Below are 21552 nucleotides of genomic sequence, written 5' to 3'. Positions count from 1 at the left end.
ATTCTATTCCAGAATATGAATGTTTATTTGTATTTGGCTTATAAATAATTCAGTTTGGTGATAACTTACTTTCCTCGAAAATCAGCCGCCAGATAAATGACTAAAACCTTACAATTTTGCATAAGTAAGGAAGTTTTATAAACCCCATCCGAGTTCTACATAAAAGTGTTAATTATTGTATCCTTATGTTATGAGGAGCGCCATCTTGATGTTGATATTGGTTAATCAAGTAATTTTCACCCAAATATTTACTGATGAACGTACTTTCAATTACTGATTAAGTTTTGGAAGCTCTCTCATCTCACGCTTTTCGAATCACAGCCAATTTTTTGGGAATGTAGTGTTTTTTTTTTGTGCTACAGTGTAACTGTGGCATGAATGTATCACACTTGTCAATGAACTGTGGGCCTTGACAATACAAATACATAATTAATTAATATATTTCAATTATTGCATATCAGTCAATAAAAACAGATTATACAAAACTGATGTCTACAAAGTGCCGACCCAAGGTGTGTACAACAATTGAATTGAAGTTAATCGGTGGGGAAATGCTGCAATGATTTGCAGAAATTGTGAAATGCGATTGCGATCACGCGATGGAAAATGATAATAAAAATCTTTTATAGGTTTACCAGAGACTGAGATGTTTGGTCACATCTTCAAAAAACTTCCTATTTGAATCTTTTCAATCTCTTAGACAGAATGAGTGCCATCTATGGATACATAAATGATGTGAATGATGGGTGTCCAGCTCAGCGACATTTTATCAATAGTGAGCAAAAATGCACCATATATTTAGAAAAAGCCTTTGGAAGTCTTCAAATGTGTACCAATATTTAAGCAAATACTTTATAAGAAATTAACTTTTAAACAGCGCCATCTCGATGTTAATATTGTCTAAATGAGCGGGTTTCGTAGAAATATTGATATATTAGCGTAAAAGACTAAAGTATTAAAATTGTGGTTAGAAATTAACATAACTTACTTTTTTAGATATAGATATAGGGTAATATATTCTGAAGGACCAATAGAGCTATATTTATAGAAAAACGTTTTGGATGTATTTAAAATGCAAGTAGCGCCATCTTCATGTTGATATTCTTTACCAGAGTTGGTTACGCAAAAATATTATTAATTAGCATCATTTTAAGAGATATAAAGGACTTATATAAAGACTTAAAGATTTAAGATTAAAAATAAGAATCTTATCATGAATTATCAAAGGACTATTAGAGCATTTGTCGAAGGACCGTGCCTACCATCGTTGATTTTTTTAAAATATTTGTCTAGAGAGTTTTAGATGTACAATCGTGGATTTTTTTTAAGTATTCCTCTGAGTGACTATCTGAACATCAATCTAGGATTAAAAAACTTCTCTTTTCCAATTAAAACCTTTATTTTTAAACTTAAGGACTAAAAACCAAGAATCTAGGATAATTTTTTTTCTTCTTTCTGTTCCATGGAAGACCTTTAAAGAACTTTAGACCTTTAACAAGTAAAAAAGCGGTAAGTAAGTAATGCAGCCGAACTTTGAATACCCTACACCATTTAGAAAAAAAATTGGAAATTTTCGAAAAAGATAACATTCACCAAAAATGCTGTTAACATCATAAAAATACCGAAATTAGCCGCTAAATTAGGATCTGTACGACGTCCACCTACATAGGCATTATTTGTCACAAGCCATTACCATATTCAAATTCGAAACTTGAAAAAAAAAAAACGGTGAATAATGTAGCCAAAATCATCAAAATACCGTACATAGGGAGATACCGTTATATACGGGCTATAAGAAGACCTGGACCTGCATAGACAATTTTCTGCCACAGGCCGTAGCTACCATTACGAACTTCAAATACGACATCTCGAACAATTTCGGTGAGTATTGTACCTAAAATCGTCAAAATACCGAATATAAGGAGGTACTGATATATGGGGCCTATGCGAAGACCTGGACCTGCATAGGCAATTTTCTGTCACAGACTGTAGTTTCCATTACGAACTCTAAATACGTAATTTGAAACTACTCCGATGAATAATGACGCTAAAATTATCAAAATACCGAATATAGGGAGGTACCGTTATATGGAGGCTATACGAAGACGTGGACTTGCACAGACAATTTTCTGTTTCAGGCTGCAGTATCCATTTCGAACTTCAAATGCCAAATTTGAAACAATTCCGGTGAATAATGTCGCCAAAATCATCCAAATACCGAATATCGGGAGGTACCGTTATATGGGGGCTATATGAAAACGTGGACTTGCACAGACAATTTTCTGTCTCAGGCTGTAGTCTCCATTTCGAACTTTAAATACCAAATATGAAACAATTCCGGTGAATAATGTCGCTAAAATCATCAAAATAACGAATATCGGGAGGTACCGTTGTGTGGGGGCTATATGAAAACGTGGACGTGGACATGGCCCATTTACGAACTTAACCTGCCTACTGGCAAAATAAATATGTGTACAAAATTTTAGCCTTCTATCTCAATTCGTTCGAAAGATAGCGTGATTACAACAGACAGACAGAGAGAGAGAGAGACAGACGGACAGACAGGCAGACAGACAGATGGCTAAATCGTCTTAGAATTTTACGCTGATCAAGAATATATATACTTTGTTGGGTCTGACATGAGTATTTCGATGAGTTACAAACGAAATGACAAAATGAAGATACCCTCCATAGTATGGTGCAGGATATAAAATTAGACCAAGGAACAACTTAACCACCATAAGGAGCGTTTACCAAGCTTACCCAGACAACACATGATAAATTATCATAATTGTGCCAATTGGAGTTTCGGGCTTACAGCTCCAACCTAAATCTAAAGTTGTAGCATAGCCCGACTAACTCACTTTCGCGCACAGATACGAGTTCCCGCTCATCTACTCATCGTTTACAACCCGAACGACGAAATCACCTGACAACCTTAACGTCATCATCGCGGTTCCCGACGTCCCTTCATTAGAGTTTCTGGTTATCTTCAAACAGTTTATAACCCCTGAGCTATTGAATTCCCGAGATTACCTGGAGTTAGTTTGTCAACTATTCATGAAATCGTTATTTATCTTGAGAAAATACCTTTAGAAAGTCGTCCGTGCTAGAGAAGATATTTTAAGCCCTTCCGACCATATTCTTTAATTTATAAATCCAAAACAATAAATCTCCAATTCCATGTTATAATTTTCTACTCTTCTCATAAATCTCACCATTCTCCCACAATTATGTCTTTGGGATCGAGATATCCCCACTTCTGCCACTACGTGCCAGAAAACTTTTCTAACTCCCCGAATGTGGGACAAATACCATAAATACCAACTCGCCTACACGTCATCGCAACATCCGCCCAGACTTAACGGCCAAAAGGGTGCAATTTTCTTTTCCACACTAAAATAAAATAAATGTTACTATTTTCAGCTGAAATTAAGAACGTTTGCTCCTTAAAACGCACACACACAAAATCATATTCATATTTGTTAAACATTTGCATTATGTTTTAGGTTTGCCTGCCCCTCGATGACGTACATGACTTGGTCCCAAATGGGCAATGTTCTTTCGGGATAATATGCAAAGAGGGAGCTGGCGGGAGGGGAAAATGCGAAAAAAAACGTCGCAAAAATGTGACAATGATGTTGATGCTGTTAAGAATTACAATGGCAATGTTAAGTGTCTGGGTGGTGTGCGAGTCTATGTGTGCCTATGTGTGTTTGTGTGTTCGCGCCTTAAGAACTGTAAATGTATTATGAATATGAATGAAATGTTGCTTTTGCTGCTGCTATTGTTTTACTTTTTTTGTGTTTTTTGTTGTTTTCACTTTTTTTCTCGTTGTTTAAATTATGCCTAGAACAATAATGTCCATACACTCATGTGACAATTCAAAAAATTGTCGTTCACTTGGCCAAAACACAACACAACAAAAGCCGTTCACACTCAAACATGCATTTGCAAAACACACAAGCAAAACCATTACGCATGACCGTTCAATGTGAACGTGTTACCGAAAGGCAAACATTAAAGGCGACCCAATCTACTGTCGTTTCTTGGCATTTGGGAACCAGAAAAACTCTCTTTTTTGCTTCTCTTGCTCTCTTTCTCTTTAGTTTGCCACAAACACATTGACAAATCCCAACAGCAGCCAGCAATGCCATTGAATCGATGAACGAAGAACGAACGAACACTCACTGATGATATCTTTTCCTGTGCCTACTTTTAGGCTCTTTGAATGTGTACGGCTTTTTGTGTTGTTTGGCATCACTCAGAGAGGAGGCCCATCCATACAAATTTGTTGTGTGTGTATTGCCAATGTATGGGTGTATGCATGTTTGTGTGAATTTTACAGATTTCCCTTTCATGGCACGCTATGACAAATAAACAGCCAATTGTTGCTTCTCTAGTTTTAATGGCAAATGTGATTGGTGTCAGGGATGGAAAAGTACAATAGCAAATTGTAAATAAAGGGAAAACCACCTAAATGAGTTTTTTTTTTTTTTTTTTTTGATAAAAGAGCTTATATTTTTCTGAACCCTAGAAAGACTAAAGAAGTTTTTATATCTAAAGAGGGCAGTTTTAATGGCAAATTTAATTGGTGTCAGGGATGGAAAAGTAGACTTACAAAATTGTATACAAAGGGAAACCCAACTAAATGATTTTTTTTTTTTTTTTGGTTAAAAGTGTTTTTATTTATCTGAACCCTATGAAGGCTTAAGAAGGTCCTGAATGTGAAGAGGACAGTTTTATTAGCAAATGTGATTGGTGTCAGGGATGGAAAAGTAGACTTACAAATTTTATATAAAGGTAAACCCAACTAAATGAGTTTTTTTTTTTTTTTTTTTGGGTAAAAGTGTTTATATTTGTCTGAACCTCGTGAAGACTTGAGAAGGTCTTATATCTGAAGAGGGCACTTAGTAGTTAAGATTTTATTGCTAAAATAAATAATAAATGTTTTCTAAAAAAAGCTAAAATTTTGATATTCTTCTATGGAATAAAGCTATTTCCACAGTGAGCCTAGAGCTTTTAAATATTTTCCGTACAGTTAAAAGCTTTAAAAGTCAACAAAACCCAGTAGAGGGCTGCGAAGGTGTGTAACATTCTGCATATCCTATGAAAATATTTAATGGAGAAAATACAATTTTAAAGTGGTTAATGGAGAAAAGCTTTTAAGAAGAGAAGAGATTTTAAAGGTCTTCGGTAGAGCGAAATATTTTGAAGGTCTTTAATAGATGGAAAAGCTACTGAAGTGAACCTAGATCTTTCAAATATTTTCGGTAGAGTAAAATGCTTTTAAAAATCAATAATACACAGGAGAAGGTAGCCTTTGAAGTTGTGTAGCAGTCAGCAGGTCTTATGGAAATATTTAATAGAGAAAATACATTTTTAAATTCTGTTATAGAGAAGACCTTTTAAAAGAAGAAGAGATTTTAAAGACCTTCGGAAGAGCAATCTTATCTTTTGAAGGTCTTTAAAGATTTTCTTTTTTTCTTACACAGAAGAGATTCAAAATGTATTCCGCAGACGTTCTTCTTCTTCTTAGGATATTCCACAAAGAGAATACAATTTTACGGTCATCTTTTAAGAAAAGATCTTTCTAATACCTTCCACAACGAGAAGATCATTTTATGGACTTCCATGGAGGGCATTTCTTCTATCGTCGGAAATCATGTCAAATATTTTCTAAAGTTTTCCTAAATATACCCTTTAAATACCTTCTGTAAGGGAGAGATCATCCATAAAGATAATAGAATTGTAGGATGGCCCATTAGGAAGGGACCTTTGCTGTTGAAGGTCTTCTACAGAATAGTGATCATTTTAAGGTCTTCTATGTATAGGTAAGTTTTAAGAGAATGGAGCTTTCAATATAAAGCTTCTGTAGGTCTTATTTTGAAGAATTTAAATTTTTGGTGGAGAGAATATCTTCCCAAGCTCTTCATGGAGCGAAGATAGTGAATGTAGAGAGAAGCTTTTGTAGTGTGTAATATAGAGACAAGAGCCTTTGGGAGATATTTTATTCGATTGAGGAATTATTGAATGTGTTCCACAGAGAGAAGAGCTATTGAAGTTATTCAATAGAGAGAATAGCTTTTGAAGATAATCCCTATGGAGAGGAGCTTTTGAAATAATTTAATACAGAGAAGATATTTTGCAGGACTTTAATAGAAAAAAGAGAATTTAAAGGTATTTCAGAGGGATAGGAGCTTTTGGAGGTATTTTAAGGAAGCAGGGCTTTTGAATATTTTTATAGAGAAAACAGCTTTTATAGCTCCCTGATAGATATATGGGGCTTTTTTGATATTTAATCGAGAGAAGATATATTTTAATCGAGTAAAGAGCTTTTGAATGTCTTCAACTGAGAGAAAAGCTTTTAAAGTTATTTAATAGAGAGAAGATGACTTTGAGGATATGAAAAGAGCTTTTGAAGGTAATTTACAGGGAGATGCACTTTTGGAGATCTTCTTTAGAAAGCCAAGCTTATAAATATTTTATATAGAGAAACCAGCTTATAGAGAGAAAGCTCGTTTGTAGGCATTGTAGACAGAATCCTTTGTTTTTTTAATTGAAAGAAAAGCCTTTGAGAGATATTTTAATCGAATGAAGAACATTCCATAGAAAGAAAAGCCTAAGTTATTTTAAAGGGAGAAGAGGACTTTAAGAATATTCAATAGGGAAAGGAGCTTTTGAAGTAATTAATTAAATATGAAGAAGAGGACTTTGAGGGTATTTAAAATGGAGAAAAGCTTTGGAAGGCCTTCTTTAAGGAGCAGAGAATATAATTATAGAAAAAAAGCTTTTAAAGTTCCTCGATAAATATAAAAGGTTGTATAGGCATTATAGGTTGAATAGATTTAGCAGTTCTTTAATAAGGAAGATATTTGAAGGTTTTCAATATCGAAAAGACTTCAAAGGCGAGAGAACTCCGAAAGAGATATAATATTTTTATGGCCTTCAAAAGAGGCTGGATAACTTCTTAGGGGTTTCCATGTACAGAAGGCCTTCTAAAAGTCTTCCAAAGACAAAAGGCTTCTAGATATCTTCTAAAGACAGAAAACTTACTTCCTTTATGAGGTTTGGTTTCTTTGGTTATTAAAATCCTCTGGGTCTTCTAAGTTCGGTCAACTGTAATCGTACTATTTTATAGCATACTTTTAGACGTTACCCACAATTCTAATCCATGTCCATGTGAAATTTAACACACCTACTACACAATCATAGTTTTGCGTATCAAAAACTCACCATGGATAGGAAAACTCACCACCAGAACTTTTCACTTGTTTCAGTAGCTTTTAAGCTTTCAAGGTACGGTCGCTTGATTTCCTGATTTTCAATTTCACAAAGAATTAATACACACAATGTTTACAGAGAAGGGGGGGGGGGGGGGGGGGGGTGAGAGTTACTCTCGATGTTCACGTCTGTGAAACATATCCATCCAAAGCTTTTCTGTTGGTAGTAGTTGGCTAGCCCTGATGTAAAGGCTCTTTTACACATGTTGTTAAGGTCATATGTAAGGAAACTTTCTAAATTTTTATGTTTGTCATTTTTATAGCATACTTTAAGGGGCACGTAAAATTCTATAAACTTAAAAGTAAGGGTGGAAATACATAATGCGCATATTTGGCTGGCTTAAGTCATCGGCTGGCTTCTTCGTAGATGAACAACGGAGTTTTAGGTTGACTTAGTTCGACTTTGGTTCTAGGCTCCATTGTTCATTTCCGAAGATGCCAGCCGATGACTTAAGCCAGCCAAATATGCACTTTATGTATTCCCAGCTTAACTCTGTGCCATATAAACTATTCTCCGGAATTATTTGAAATTTTGTATTTGAAGTTCGCAATAGGTACTCAAGCTATAACAGGAAATTGGATCTACGTTTTGGTATATACCCTATATAACGGTGCCTTCCTATCTTCGGTATTTGGATGATTTTTGTAACTTTATTTGCCGGAATTTTTTCAAATTTCATATTTGAAGTTCGGAATCGGTACTACAGCCTATGACAAAAAATTGGTAATGTTGATCCACTTCTTGATATTTTTGATATTCCTTTCAAATGGTGGAGGGTAATAAAACTACTTTTTTACTTGTTAAATTTAAACATTGTTGGAAGCGCCAAAAAATATGCTATAAAAATTATAAAAATAAAAGTGAAAATTTGACTTTACAATGTAAGGTTTACATGATGTGTAAATTGTCCTTACGAAAAGAACACCTTGTCTTAGTCTTTGATATATAAAAAACAGAATTCCCATCTCTGCATTAAAATTGTGTCCGTGTGTGTGTGAGCTGTGTGTGTTGTTTATCTTTTTACCTTGTCCACTGCCACCAGTACTGTGGGAGTCAACTGTTAGACAATACACACATACATACCAATATATCCCATTTGGTGTGTGTGTGTCTGTGTTGTTGTGCATTCTCAATGGCTCTGCATGCCATCTGTGGTACATTTTGTTCGGCGTATTTAACATCGTGTCGTGGTTGATCTTCAACTCAGTTGTTGCATATCTTTTGGCGTGTTAACACACCACACTGAAGGCTAAAAAGAGGCCACAAAAGAAACAATAATTAAAAAAAATATATTTTTGATTTTATTTTGAAAAAAAAAATTAAAACAAAAAATACCGTTACAAGAAAATAAAAAAAAACTGTCAAATAAATTAATTATTACCCGCGAAGTGGTTTTGTAAATTGCATTACATTTTTAATATTTTTTGGTTGTGTGACAGAAAAAACGAAATTCTCTCGCTGCGTGTTTTTTATTTAAAAACAAAATAACTGCAGTAAACTATGCAAACATTATTATATTAACAATAGTATTATTTTAAATAGTTAATTTTTGTGGAATTATTGATTTCAGTGCGAGAGTGTGTGTGAGTGAGTGAATTTTTGCGATTGTAACAATAATAAAAGCAGTATTATTCTATTGTGCCAACAAGGTATGTTTATATAAATGTTGCATACTTTTAGGAGGAAAATAAATAAATAAATATTGAATAGTATATATTGTAGGCGATTAAAGTAGAGTGTAATTTGCTGGAAATAGAGGACAATTTACTCTGTGCTTATTATTGATAATATTAAATATTGGTTTAATTTCACTTAACTGATTTCAAATAAAAATTATATGGAATTTAAACGTTTCTTTTGCTTTTTTCAAATTATAAAAATAAAATTAAAAATTTTCAAGTTATTGGCGATATTTTGAAAAACAATTGGAACATAATTTAATATTTTATGGGTTTATATTTAATATTTATTAAAAAAAAATGTAATTTTTCCAGCACAAATAATAATTTCCATCGAAATTTATTGCAACTACGGAAAAATTGATATAGCTCTTTCTTTTTATACCCTCCACCATAGTATGGAGGGTATATTAAGTTTGTCATTCCGTTTGTAACACCTCGAAATATACATTTTAGACAACACAAAACAGTATAAAATTCTTTCCGATTTAACAATGTCCGTCCGTCTGTGGCTTCTGGCTTCCAAACGAAATGAAGTAGGTTGATAAAATTTTACTTAAATGTGTATTATGTCTGCAGGACTTTTGGTATTGAAAATGGCCCATGTAGGTCCACGTTTTAGTATAGCCCCCCATATGACGGTACCTCCCGATATGTGGTATTTTGATGATTTTAGCGACATTATTTACCGAAATTGTTTCAAATTTCGCATTTGAAGTTCGTAATGGATGCTACATCCTAGGACAGAAAATTGTCTGTGCAGGTCCACGTCTTCGTATAGCCCCCATATAACAGTACTCCCATTATTCGGTATTTTGATTATTTTAGCAACATTATTTACCGGAATTGTTTCAAATTTCGTATTTGAAGTAGGCCAGGTACGAAAATGAATAATATTGGTCCACTCTTACGAGTACCTCCTCCACAAAAAATTTAAATTTTCCAACAACAAAAAAAATATTTTACTGCACAAAAAATGAAGGAAAATCCGATTTTGCTCAATTTTGCAAATCCTAATATTTGCGTCAGTTCTAGGTTAGGTGCGAAAATAGACAATATCGGCCCACTCCATCAAGTGCCTCCCCCGCAAAGGGTAAATTTTTTCAATAATTATAACTCTTATAAAATGTGAAGAAAGACTTCGATTGTCTTCAAATTACACACATCACAATATTTTTATAAGCCCAAGGACTGGTGTGAAGATGGGATACAACGGTCCACTACTTCTGGTACCTATCAAAGGGTCAACATTTTCAATATCCATGAAGCTCATATAACGTGAAATTAACATCCGATTCCATTCAGACTTAGTACATCTCAATATTTCCATCAACACAAGATCTGTTAAAAGATGGTAGAGATCGGACCATTTCTTCTATTACCTCCCCGTTCATGATTTTGAAAACCAAGATGCTCAAAGAAAGCGAAAAAATCAACATATTTCCCTTATTAAAATAAAATCAAAATGCACGAGCGATAACTGGAAGTCCAGGTTTTATGAAAATACTTAAAAGTCCAGGTTTTATGGTCTCCTTTAAAAATATTTCTTTAAAAATTAACTTTTTTGAGACTAGATGTCCTTCAAAGGAATTTATTAAAAATCGATTTATTTTTAAAAATCAAATTTTTAAGACTGGAAGTCCTTGAAAAAATTTTTAATAAAAATCTAACTAGTATTCCTGAGAAAGTTCTCCTTTAAAGTCCATATTTTATGGGATTAAAATCCTTTAAAAATTACTCCTTAAAAATATTCCAACGCCTCCCTCCATATGTAATGCCTAGAAACCGACAGTGACCTCAATATTAAATTTCAGCTCTATAAATTCCCCCATTAAGAAATTTAATAACATTTAGTACCCAAAACAGCTGCTTCTCTCAACCACAGACACCAACAGTGAGATCCATATATAATTTAGGGATTTCAGCTGTATCCTTTCACCCAATAACAAACATAGATTTATTTAGTAATTTTCGTACAATTATAGTACATATTTCCGAAAAACCCCGCATCAATATCATATGCCAAGAGAGACCTCAATGTAATTTTGAGGATTCCAGCTTTATCTCTTCACCCAATATTCAATTTAGTACCACTTAGTATTTTTCAAACAATTATAGCTCCTATTTCTAAAACCACCTCCAAATCTCAACCGCAGACACCTACAGTGACATCTATATCAAATATCAAGACTTCAGCTTTATTCCTTCATCCAAAACGAAATTTAGTACTATTTAATGTTTTTCGTACTATTTACTACCGTTTATGGACAGAAAGTCCTTTAAAAAAAACTACTCTTTATGAGCTTAAAATCCTTAAGAATCCCTTAAAAAATCCACGCTTCATGGTATGACAGTCCCTTAAACAATTGTCCTTAAAGGCTGTTTGATTCATTGTCCATGGATAAATAGTCATTAAAAATCCACGATACATAATCCTTAAATATCCACATTAAAAAAAAATCCACTTCTCCTTTAAAAATTATTTCGGAAAAAAATTAATGGCAGTCCTTGAAAAATATTTCCAAAAAAGAACCACAAATCATGGCTCTCACAAAAAAATCCCTTAAAAATCCACGTTTTATTAACTGGCAGTCCTTTAAAAAATCCAGCAAATCCAGGGTTCATGGTCCGAAAGTATTTGCAAAATCCTTACAGAAATCAAGTAGTTCTTCAAAATGTATTCTTAAAAAAAATCTGAACTTGCCCTTGGAAAAAGAGTATTCTTTAATACAGCCCCTGTTTCCTGTTCTGACGATCCTTGAAAAAGTCCGGCTTAAAAATCCACAATTATAATCTTGGAAGTCCTTCAAAGAAATACCTTCAACTTCCATTCAACATAACCTAAAAATTTCCACAAAGCCACATAACAATATTACAACATCCCACGTTGCCTACTTTAGGCATTAATGCCGACTATTACTTGCTAGTTCCTTGGTCATTGTTGCACGTCCAAATCATTAAAATTTTTTAATAATACCTTTAACTGCTTGTATCTTCATTTAGTCCGCTTTATGCTTATGGCCTAAAAATACCGGTGATATGTTGTTGCAACAACACCATCGGCTTCTAGGATGCGAAAGACATTGTCGTTAGCACCTCTACGATGTACGGACAAAGTGTGGCACATTAATCAGTTGGGATTAATACCGGCATTAAATTCACTTATAAAAAGATTTCTTTTGTAGGCTGGCCATATCATGTAAGTGTGTGAGAGTGTGCGTGCATGAAGAAGCTACTGATGCTTCTTCTTCTTCTTCTTCTTCTATTATGGCTATTTATGGCCTAGGACGTCTATGACATATGACAGATAGTCACATACCGGATTCGTTGGTTATGTTGAACATTTCTCTCTTTTTTTTATTCGAATGGGGTTATTGTGAAACATCCTCAACAACCAGCGGCAAAATGTCGCCGCAATAGCATCATAAAACAACATCAACAACAATAATAATTAATGCGGATGTGTTAATACTATGTGGCTGACTGGTTGGTTGGTTGGTTGGTTGGCTGCCGGGAACGTGAGTAGCAGAGCAACAGAATGAGCAACGGAATGGGCTTTCCGTTAATTCTTTATTTAAAATATTAAAACTTCATTAAGGATTAGATACTCAAATGTGTAAAAATCGTAGAAATGCACAGACATTTGCCAATGTATGAGTGCGTTCGTGCGGTTTATCCGTGTGTGTGTGCTTGGATGTTTGGCATCTCTTTGTTTACTCCAAGACATTATCATGTCAAGCAACTCGCGGCGAAATCATTAATTATGTTGAGGGAGATGGAAATTACATCCGATTCAAAAACTGATTCCCTAATTCTCATGAGTTGGAATTAGTGTTTATTTTTATTTAAATTTATACTTTTTTTGGATCGCAATCATGAAGACTTAAACAATTTCTTGAAAAAAAAAAAAACAAATAAATTAAGAATAGAAGATTTTAAATTTAAATCTGAGGCAGAAACGTACATTTTATAAACACCGTTTAAGCAATAAAATTTAATCTACAGGGTGAGCTAAAAAACTGCAACAAAGTCCCACGCCATTATTTTTACATTATTTTTAAATTTTATTGAATGAAAGCAAAAAATATCGGAAATAGTATCAAATTTTGGTATAAGTCTAGATTTCTTCGAATTGGTCACCTTTGGCACGAATTATGGTCCTCAAACGGCCAATGAAACCGTCACACGCTGCCCGAATGTTGCTCTGCGATATTTTGGGCCGATTCCCGGCGAAGCGCTTGCTTGAGGTGATCGACACTTTGGTGTTTTTTTAGTGCCAACCTTGCTTTTCAAAATACTTCAGACACAATAATCCACCGGATTGGTATCCGGAGATTTTCGTTGCCATTGTGAGCTGGAAATGAAGCGAGGAACCTCATTCTTGTTGGCGCGTGCTGGGTGCGATGGTGCTGAGTCCTGTAGGAATGTCCAAGGTCTGCGGGTGACATGAAAAAAGTGCAACCAACTACAGACTGCTATCATTTCTAAGCCACTCGTCCGACAGCTGTTAAAATTATTTCAGTGACAGCTCATTATATTGTTTACAAGCGAACCAGGGCATTTTGATGAGAATTTTCCAGAAAAAAAGTTACGCTGTAAGTACATAAGAAGCTTGAAGACATGGGATATAGGAATATTTTGTGACATTTAATAAAGGGATTACAGAGCCGCACTAAAATCCTGCCGTCGTTTTCCATTATAATTTGACATTAATATGCCTAGCCATGACTTCAAGCTTTTTTTATGTACTTGCACCTTTATTCGTGATGGAACTCAAACGTGATAGTCTAATTTCTTTATATTTGGCTGGAAAACCACAAGTGGCTATCGTTAGAGCACTCCAGCATTTAAATGTGAATAAATCTTTTGTGTCTCCTACCATCGCTATACTGGCCATCGCGATACTGGTAGCATAGTCCGACGTCAAGGAAGTGGAAGTGGACGGAAATGGAAAACAGCAACATCAGCAGAAATGGTTCGAAAAGTGAAGAAGCGACTTGATCGAAACCCGCGTCGCAGTTGGCGAAAAATGGCTCGTGAGCTGAACATATTGCAATATTCCATTCGGTAAATATTGAAAAGATGAGCTCGGGGTAAAGCCATTGAAATTCCAAAAAGTGCAAGAACTTACACCGCAACAGAAAGAAATAGACTCAAAGGAGCTAAATAGTTGATTCGCTTGGCCGAAAGTGGTGAACTGCCGAATTTTGTTTTCTCCGATGAGAAAACATTCGTTGTCCAGTAGTTTGTAAACAAACAGAATGATCGCGTTTACTTGCCAAAGAGGTCAGCTGAAAATGTGCACCTTCGGTTGGCCACCAGAACTCAAGCGCCGGCCATGGTGATGGTGTGGGCCATTATAACAGCCGATGGTTGCTCTCCGCTCCGCTCGTATTAATCGACCTTGGCATTAGAATAAATGCCAAATATTATTGCGAAAATATTCTAGAGGTGTATTAAAGCCTTGGGCACTCGAACATTTTGGCCGCAGACCTTGGACATTCCAACAGGACTCAGCACCATCGCACTCAGCTCGCGCCACCTATGAATTGTTACAAAATAAGGTTCCTCGCTTGATTTCCAGAGCACAATGGCCACCAAAATCTCCGGATATCAATCCGTTGGACTATTGTGTCTGGAGTATTTTGAAAAGCAAGGTTGGCAATCACCTCAAAGGTGACCAAAATACCGCAGAGCTACATTCGGGTAGCGTGTGACGGTTTCATTGGCCCTTTGAAGGCCTTAATTCGTGCCAAAGGTGACCAATTCAAACAAATCTAAACTTATTCTAAAATTTGATGCTATTTCCGATATTTTTTGCTTTCATTCTATAAAATTTTAAAAACAAGATTAAAAAATTATGGCGTTTGACTTTGTAGGATTTTTTTATCTCACCCTCAAGGACTATCTGACATAGATTTCAAGTGATTTTTTTGGAAAATCAGACAATGAAACTTGAAATTTTGTTAGAATATTATTCATCGGTTTTTGGGGAACATTTTTGCAAGGACTATCAGACCATAAAACGTGAGGTAGTTTTTAAAAAACTTCCATTCCATAAAATATGGATTTTAAGGTATTAAGGACTAATAGTCCACCAATTTTAGCCCATAAAACATGGATTTATAATTTATATTTTTTCAAGGGTCAACAGAGCATGAAAGTTCTATTTTTTAGATTTTTTGTGACTATCGGCTCATAAAATGTAGTGTACAAGTGTATTTTTTGAAAAATCTGGTATTAAAAGAATATCTTTTCAAGGACTATAAACCAAATTCAAGGTCTATCAGCCTATGAAATGCGGATTTTTTGAAAATTACTTTTTCAAGGTCTATCACACCGCCATGTGTGGATTTTAAGGAGTATTTTTTTCAATCACTGTCAGCCTCTAAATGGTGGATTTTTAGAAATTATTTTTACAAGAGAAAGTTTGGATTTTTAGCAGCAATTCTTCAGAGATTGGAAACCCAAAATACATAGATTTTAAGGGGTAATAGTAAAAACGTAGAGTTTTAGGGAGTATTTTTCAATGAAAATGCAGATGATTTTTATACCCTACACCACATAGTGGCAAGGGTATTATGACTTTGTGCATTTGTTTGTAACATGGAGAAGGAAACGAGATAGACCCATAGTTCTTTTTGGTGATCAGCATAGAATAACATTTTGAGTCGATTTATGCATGTCCGTCCGTCTGTCCGTTCGTCTGTCTGTCCGTCTGTCCATGTATTTTTGTGAACAAAATGCTGGTCGCATTTATTATTCGATTGAGATGCAATTTTCTAAATAACATTTGTTTGGCTCAAGGGCGAACCCTATTGAAATTGGTGAAGATCGGTCCAAATTTAGATATAGCTCCCATCTATATCTTCATCCGATTTTAGGTTTCTTGTACACCAAATGGCTAATATCAGTCCAAATGGTGTGAATTTTGCTACATCCGACCGAATTCAACCCACAAGCATGTGCTTTAAATTTGGTGCAAATCGGTTCAGATATAGCTATAGCTTCCATATATATGTTTCATCCGATTTTGGTGTTTAAGTCCCTTACTCCCAGTTATCAGAGTCCCTTATTTAGTCCCTTATTTATCAGATACAGCCTAGCAATTCATAGATCAAATTTTATCAAGTTCGGCTCAAGTTTGGATATAGCTCCCATATATCTTCATCCGATTTAAGGTTGCTTGTGCACCAAATGGCTAATATCAGTTCAAATGGAGTGAATTTTGGGCACTTTCGACCGAATTTAATATAGAAATAAGTACTTTAAATTTGGTGTAAATCGGTTCGGATAAAGCTATAGCTTCCATACATATGTTTCAATCCGATTTGGTGCCTCACATTCGTAATATACACCCGACAAAAATGATATTTAGTACCAGATATTAGATTCAGCCCAGCAATACATGATTCAAATTTTATCAAGATCGGTCCAAATTTAGATACGGCTCCCCTATATATCTTCGTCCGATTTAGGTTTCTTGTGCACCAAATGGCAAATTTCAGCCCAAAGTTCAAAAAGCTAATGCTTAAATTTGATGGAAATCGCTTCATATATAGCTATAGCTCCAATACATATGTTGCATCCGATTTGGTGTTTAGATCTCCAACTTTCGGAATTTAGTCTCTACCATAATCATATTTTTCACCTGATATCTCATTGAGCTCAGAAATGCTCATTTTTTTACGAGAGCTCTACTAAATATGCATAGCGGTGTAGAATCTCATATAGTCGGGCCCCGCCCGACTTTTGAGCTTTCCTTTCTGGTTGTTTTTAAAGTTGAGCTAAACTTGGAATTTATGATGAACATAAAACATCCGTAATTAGTTGTTAAAAATATGTGTTGGTGACTTCGGGAAATCAAAGTTAATCATTCGATCTTTGACTATTTCAATTCCATGGAATATGTTATAATTTCAAAATTACAAAAAAAAAAAAAAAACAACTTCTATGTTATGTTTACATTTCTTGACAAGATTCTCCATTAAAACAACATCAACAACAGCAACAATGTCAACAATAATGAAGAATTAACCATCTGTTGTATAAGATTCTACGACAAATCGACTGTCCATCATACCATACATATATATGATGTATGTAATTATGTATGTGTGTGGGAGTCGGTCACTACCGCTGCCATTAATGCGAATGTCCAACGGCTACTTGACATCGCTGTCGACATCCAAGTGAACAAATAAACAATTTTGTAAGACAATGAATGAATGGCCTATGTCCATATGAAAATACATATGTATGTTATTTTGTATGAACCCAGTAAACAATTTTTTCCGACTGCTCTGATTTTAGATTTTTTTCCGAAATTTCTGACGTTTTTTTCAGAAATTTCTGATAGAAATTGGTCCGATTTTCTAAACGTTTTTTTTTAGAATTTCTGCACATTTTCCTGTTTTTAAGCGAAAAAAACTCGAAAAATGTACAAACGGAGAGAGTAGATTGTCTATTGCTCTGGCATATTCTCTCCCACATGTAAACGGATGGTGGTGGTTTGACACATTCTCTCCCATAGTAGTTGTTGTTGTGATCATTCATTTCAAGATCTCAACAACAACAAAGCGCAAAGCAAAAATGCTATTTGTTATTGTTATTGTGAACTGTTAGATTTTCCGTTGTAAATATGTGCGTTTTGTTGTTGTTGTGAATCAGCCTCTTTCTCTTTCGTTCCCAAAAAAATATGATGGAAAAAAATTGCAAAAACAACTACATACCGGTTTTCTGTGTGCACTGCTTTTATTTTTAGTTCTCGTTTAGCAGTTGAAACAGAAACGTGCTGTTATCTGTTCAACTCTTTTGTGCATTAAAATACTGTATGTTATGTTCCTAATAAAACAATATTTATAATGTAAATGTATTATAGATGTAATATTTAAACTACATTTTTACGAAACCCGAAATAAATTGTTTGTTTTTTAAATAAATATGTGTTTTTTTTCATTTTTAAGTGGTGTGACGATTTTTTCGATATTTCTTCCGAATTCCGAACGATTTCTTTCAGAAAATCGGAACTTTCTCCCGAATTCTGAGCGTTTTTTTTTCAGAAAATCTGAATTTTATTCCGAATTTTCTTTCGAATTCTGACCGATTTCTTTTAGAAAATCTGAATATTCCGCCGAATTTCCAGACGAATTCTGCCCGATTTCTTTCAGAAATTCGGAGTTGTCCTCCGAATCTTTTCCGAAAATCTAATTTTTTTTCCTATTTTTTCAAGAATTTTCACCGAATTCGGACCGAATTCGTCCAGAAAATCTAATATTTTTTCAGATTTTTTTCAGAAAATCTTTCCGAATTCGGTGACCACGTCCATACAACTTTCGTACCGAAATCAGAAGGAATTCGGAATCAGAATCGGACATTTTTTCAGAGATTCTGACAGAAATCGGACCGAATTCGGCAAAAATTGTTTACTGGGAAGTATGTTTTTTCCATTTTTTTTTAAACTTGGAAGAAAAATTGTAGTTAATTTAAAAAAAAAATAAAATATTATTAAAGGGATATGAAATTTTCCTAAGAACTTACACGAAGAGGCTCTTTATTCTTTAAACGTCTTTTCACGAGAGTTGTGCAGGCCCAAAACGGGACTCATCGAAATAACGGTTTTGGACCAAATCCATTTCACGATATTTGGAGTCAATTTAAGGGTGTCCCTCTGGCGATAACTCTAAAAGAAATATTCAATTTGGTTCAAACTTGGTACAATCGTATATTATTATCAAACTTAGATTAGGTTCAGATATGGGTATTATCGGTTCACTCTTTCTTGTACCTCCTCCCCAAATTTTTTACAGAAAAAAATTTACCTGATAGAACATGAATATATCATCTAATTTTGGGCAAACTTTGCAAATCCTAATATTTTTATCAGCGCTAGGTGAGAAAATGGGCAATCTTGGCCTACTCCATTAAGCATCGCCCCACGAAGATACAAAATTTGGAATACTTATGACTCTTATAAATTATGAAATAAGAGTCCACCTTTCTTCAAAATTTCCCACATCCCAATATTTCTAACCACAAAATATCTGGTATAAAAGACGGATGAAACGGACCACTCCTTCTGATACCTCCCCCACAAAGGAGTCAAAAATTTGAATAACCATAACGCTCATAAAATGCGAAATAAGCATTCCCTTCTTTTAAAATTTAGCACATCCAGAGATTTCTATCAACACAAGATTTGCTGTGAATATGAACTATATCGGTTCACTACTTCTGGTATCTTCCCCATAAAGAGAGCACAGCATTTGAATAAACTAAATGTTCAAAAATTTTAAGAGAAACATCCCATTCCTTCCGAACTCGGCACATCCAAATATTTTCATCAACACAAGATCTATTGTAAATATGGAACATATTGGGCCACACCTTCTGGTACCTCCCCCACAAAGGATTTTCAAAATGCTGATTTAAATGTCAAATAAGCATCCGATTCTTTCTAAACTTCACACATTTTAATATTTCCACTAACGCAAGATCTGGGGTGAAGATAATAGATATCGGCCTACCCCTTCCAGTACCTCCCCCACAAAGGTACCAATTTTCAATATTTATATCTGTTACTAGCGACTACCCGATACGTCGTCAGCAAAAGGCCACCTTAAAGGCTTAGATTCATTGCAATAGTTCGTTTTAGGCCTTTTTAGTACTCAAAATTCACAATTAGTCAAATTAAACAACATTTTTTTTTTATCAAAACTACTAAAGTTTCAGATTTTCAAGGTTTTATATGAAATTTGAGGATTTTAGCTCTATTCCTTCACCCATACCAAATTAAGTACTTTTATTACAATTATAGTACGTATTACAAAAACCACCGCCAAATCTCAATCCCAAGGGAGACCTCAATGACAAATTTCGGTATTCTAGCTCTATCCCTTCACCCAGTACCAAATTTAATTCAATTTTTACTTTTCGAACAACTATAGTGCAGACTTCGAATACCAATCCAAATACCAATCCAAATATCAACCTCAATACCAACGGTTATCTAAATATCAAATGTCAGGATTTCAGCTCAATTCCTTCACACAATACCAACATTTAGTACTATTTAGTACTTATCGTACAATTATAGTCACATTTGCAAAACCATCTGCATATCTCTACTACAGATATCAACAGAGATCTCAATATCAAATTTCAAAATGTGACCCTTGTCGTACAAATATAAGACACATTTCCAAACTCACCTTTGAATCTCAACCCCAGATACCATCAGTCTAAATGCCATTTCTCAGAATTGTAACAATTTCCCTTCTCTCAATACCAAATATAGTACCATTCCGTACTTTTCGTACAATTATTGTACACATTTCCAAAACCACCTTCATATGTCCAGGCTAAACATGTACAACGACCCAATACCAAATTCCAAATAACGAGTATTATCTGTTCACCCAATACCAAATTGTACCAATTATAGTACTATTTGTACTTTTCATAAAGTTGTAGTACACACTGCCAAAATCAACTCTTTACCACAAACCAATCACCAACAGGATACCAATAGAAAATTTCAAAATTCCAGCTTCAACCGTTCACCCTAACCCAAACGGAACTAAATTTAGTACCATTTAGTACAGATCTAACAATACCACCACCATACGTCAAGCCTATTTCCCAGAAATGATACAAAATGTCAAGATTTTACCACTATTCGCCCATATAATTTCAAATGGTACCAAATTTAGTGTATTTTATTACTTTTGGTACACGTATTTTTAGAATTGCGAAAAACCAGTAGTTTTTCTATCCTACACAACATCAGAGACACATAATTTCAGATATACAGCTCCATCCCTTCCCCAAATACCAAAGTTTATACTATTTGGTACTATTCGTACTTTTTTGGTACGTATTTTCAAACAACCGCCATATATCAACCAATCCGCTCAAAAGGTGATCCTAATGTCAAATTGTAGATTACCAACTCAATACCTTACCCAACTTACAATTTAGTACCATTAGTACTTTTTAGTGCGTATTTCCAAACCCAACTCCGAATCTCGACCCTACACACCAAAAGTGATTCTAATACCAATTTCAGATTTTAAGCAGTAACCCGTCTCGCAATGCCAGTTGGGTACCGTTTAGTACTAAAACCAACTCTTTATCTTAGCCCTAACCACCAGCAGAGCCCCCAAATACCGACATTTTAAATTTCCACATTTCCAAAAACACCTACTTACATCACGCTACTTCCAAAGTTACGTTTTATCCCAAATGTCAAGATTTTTGCTGTATCCGTTCAAAAATCTCAAGAGGTACAAATTTAGTGCTTTTAGTACTTCTAGTACTTCTAGTCCGAATTTAAAAATCCAGCCTTATCTCATCTTTCCCAACAAATTGACCGACATGCAAATTTCAAAATTCCAGCTTCATCCGTTCTCTCCATCCAAGTGTTCCAAATTTAGTACCATTTCGTACAGTTCGCACACTTAGTACAATTTACCAAAAACAGCTTCAAAGGTACGTTCCTACCTTCATTCTCATACCAAGTTTCAAGTATTTAGCTCTATCCGTTCACATAATACCAAATTGGAGCTATTTTAGAAGTTTAGTATAATTT

At 34.6% G+C, this 21552-nt stretch overlaps 2 protein-coding genes across 3 annotated transcripts in view; one reads left to right on the top strand and one right to left on the bottom strand.

The window, feature by feature from the left end:
• The window catches only part of LOC101890434 (beta-galactosidase), a 267558-nt gene that overhangs the window by 224296 nt on the left and 21710 nt on the right, over positions 1-21552 (bottom strand). The gene's annotated exons all lie outside the window — the stretch shown is intronic.
• LOC131805627 (tachykinins-like) overlaps positions 8627-21552 on the top strand; it is a 68618-nt gene continuing 55692 nt past the window's right edge. For both annotated transcript variants that reach the window (XM_059129025.1, XM_059129024.1), the window contains exon 1: positions 8627-8933. The gene's annotated coding sequence lies outside the window, so the exon portion shown is untranslated. The remainder of the gene's footprint in view (positions 8934-21552) is intronic.

This window comes from Musca domestica, unplaced genomic scaffold (genome assembly GCF_030504385.1).
Source record: "Musca domestica strain aabys unplaced genomic scaffold, Musca_domestica.polishedcontigs.V.1.1 59, whole genome shotgun sequence".
NCBI classification, from domain to species: Eukaryota; Metazoa; Arthropoda; class Insecta; order Diptera; family Muscidae; genus Musca; species Musca domestica.
Note: the sequence above shows the minus strand (reverse complement) of the source record. Positions and strands in the feature narration are given on the sequence as shown.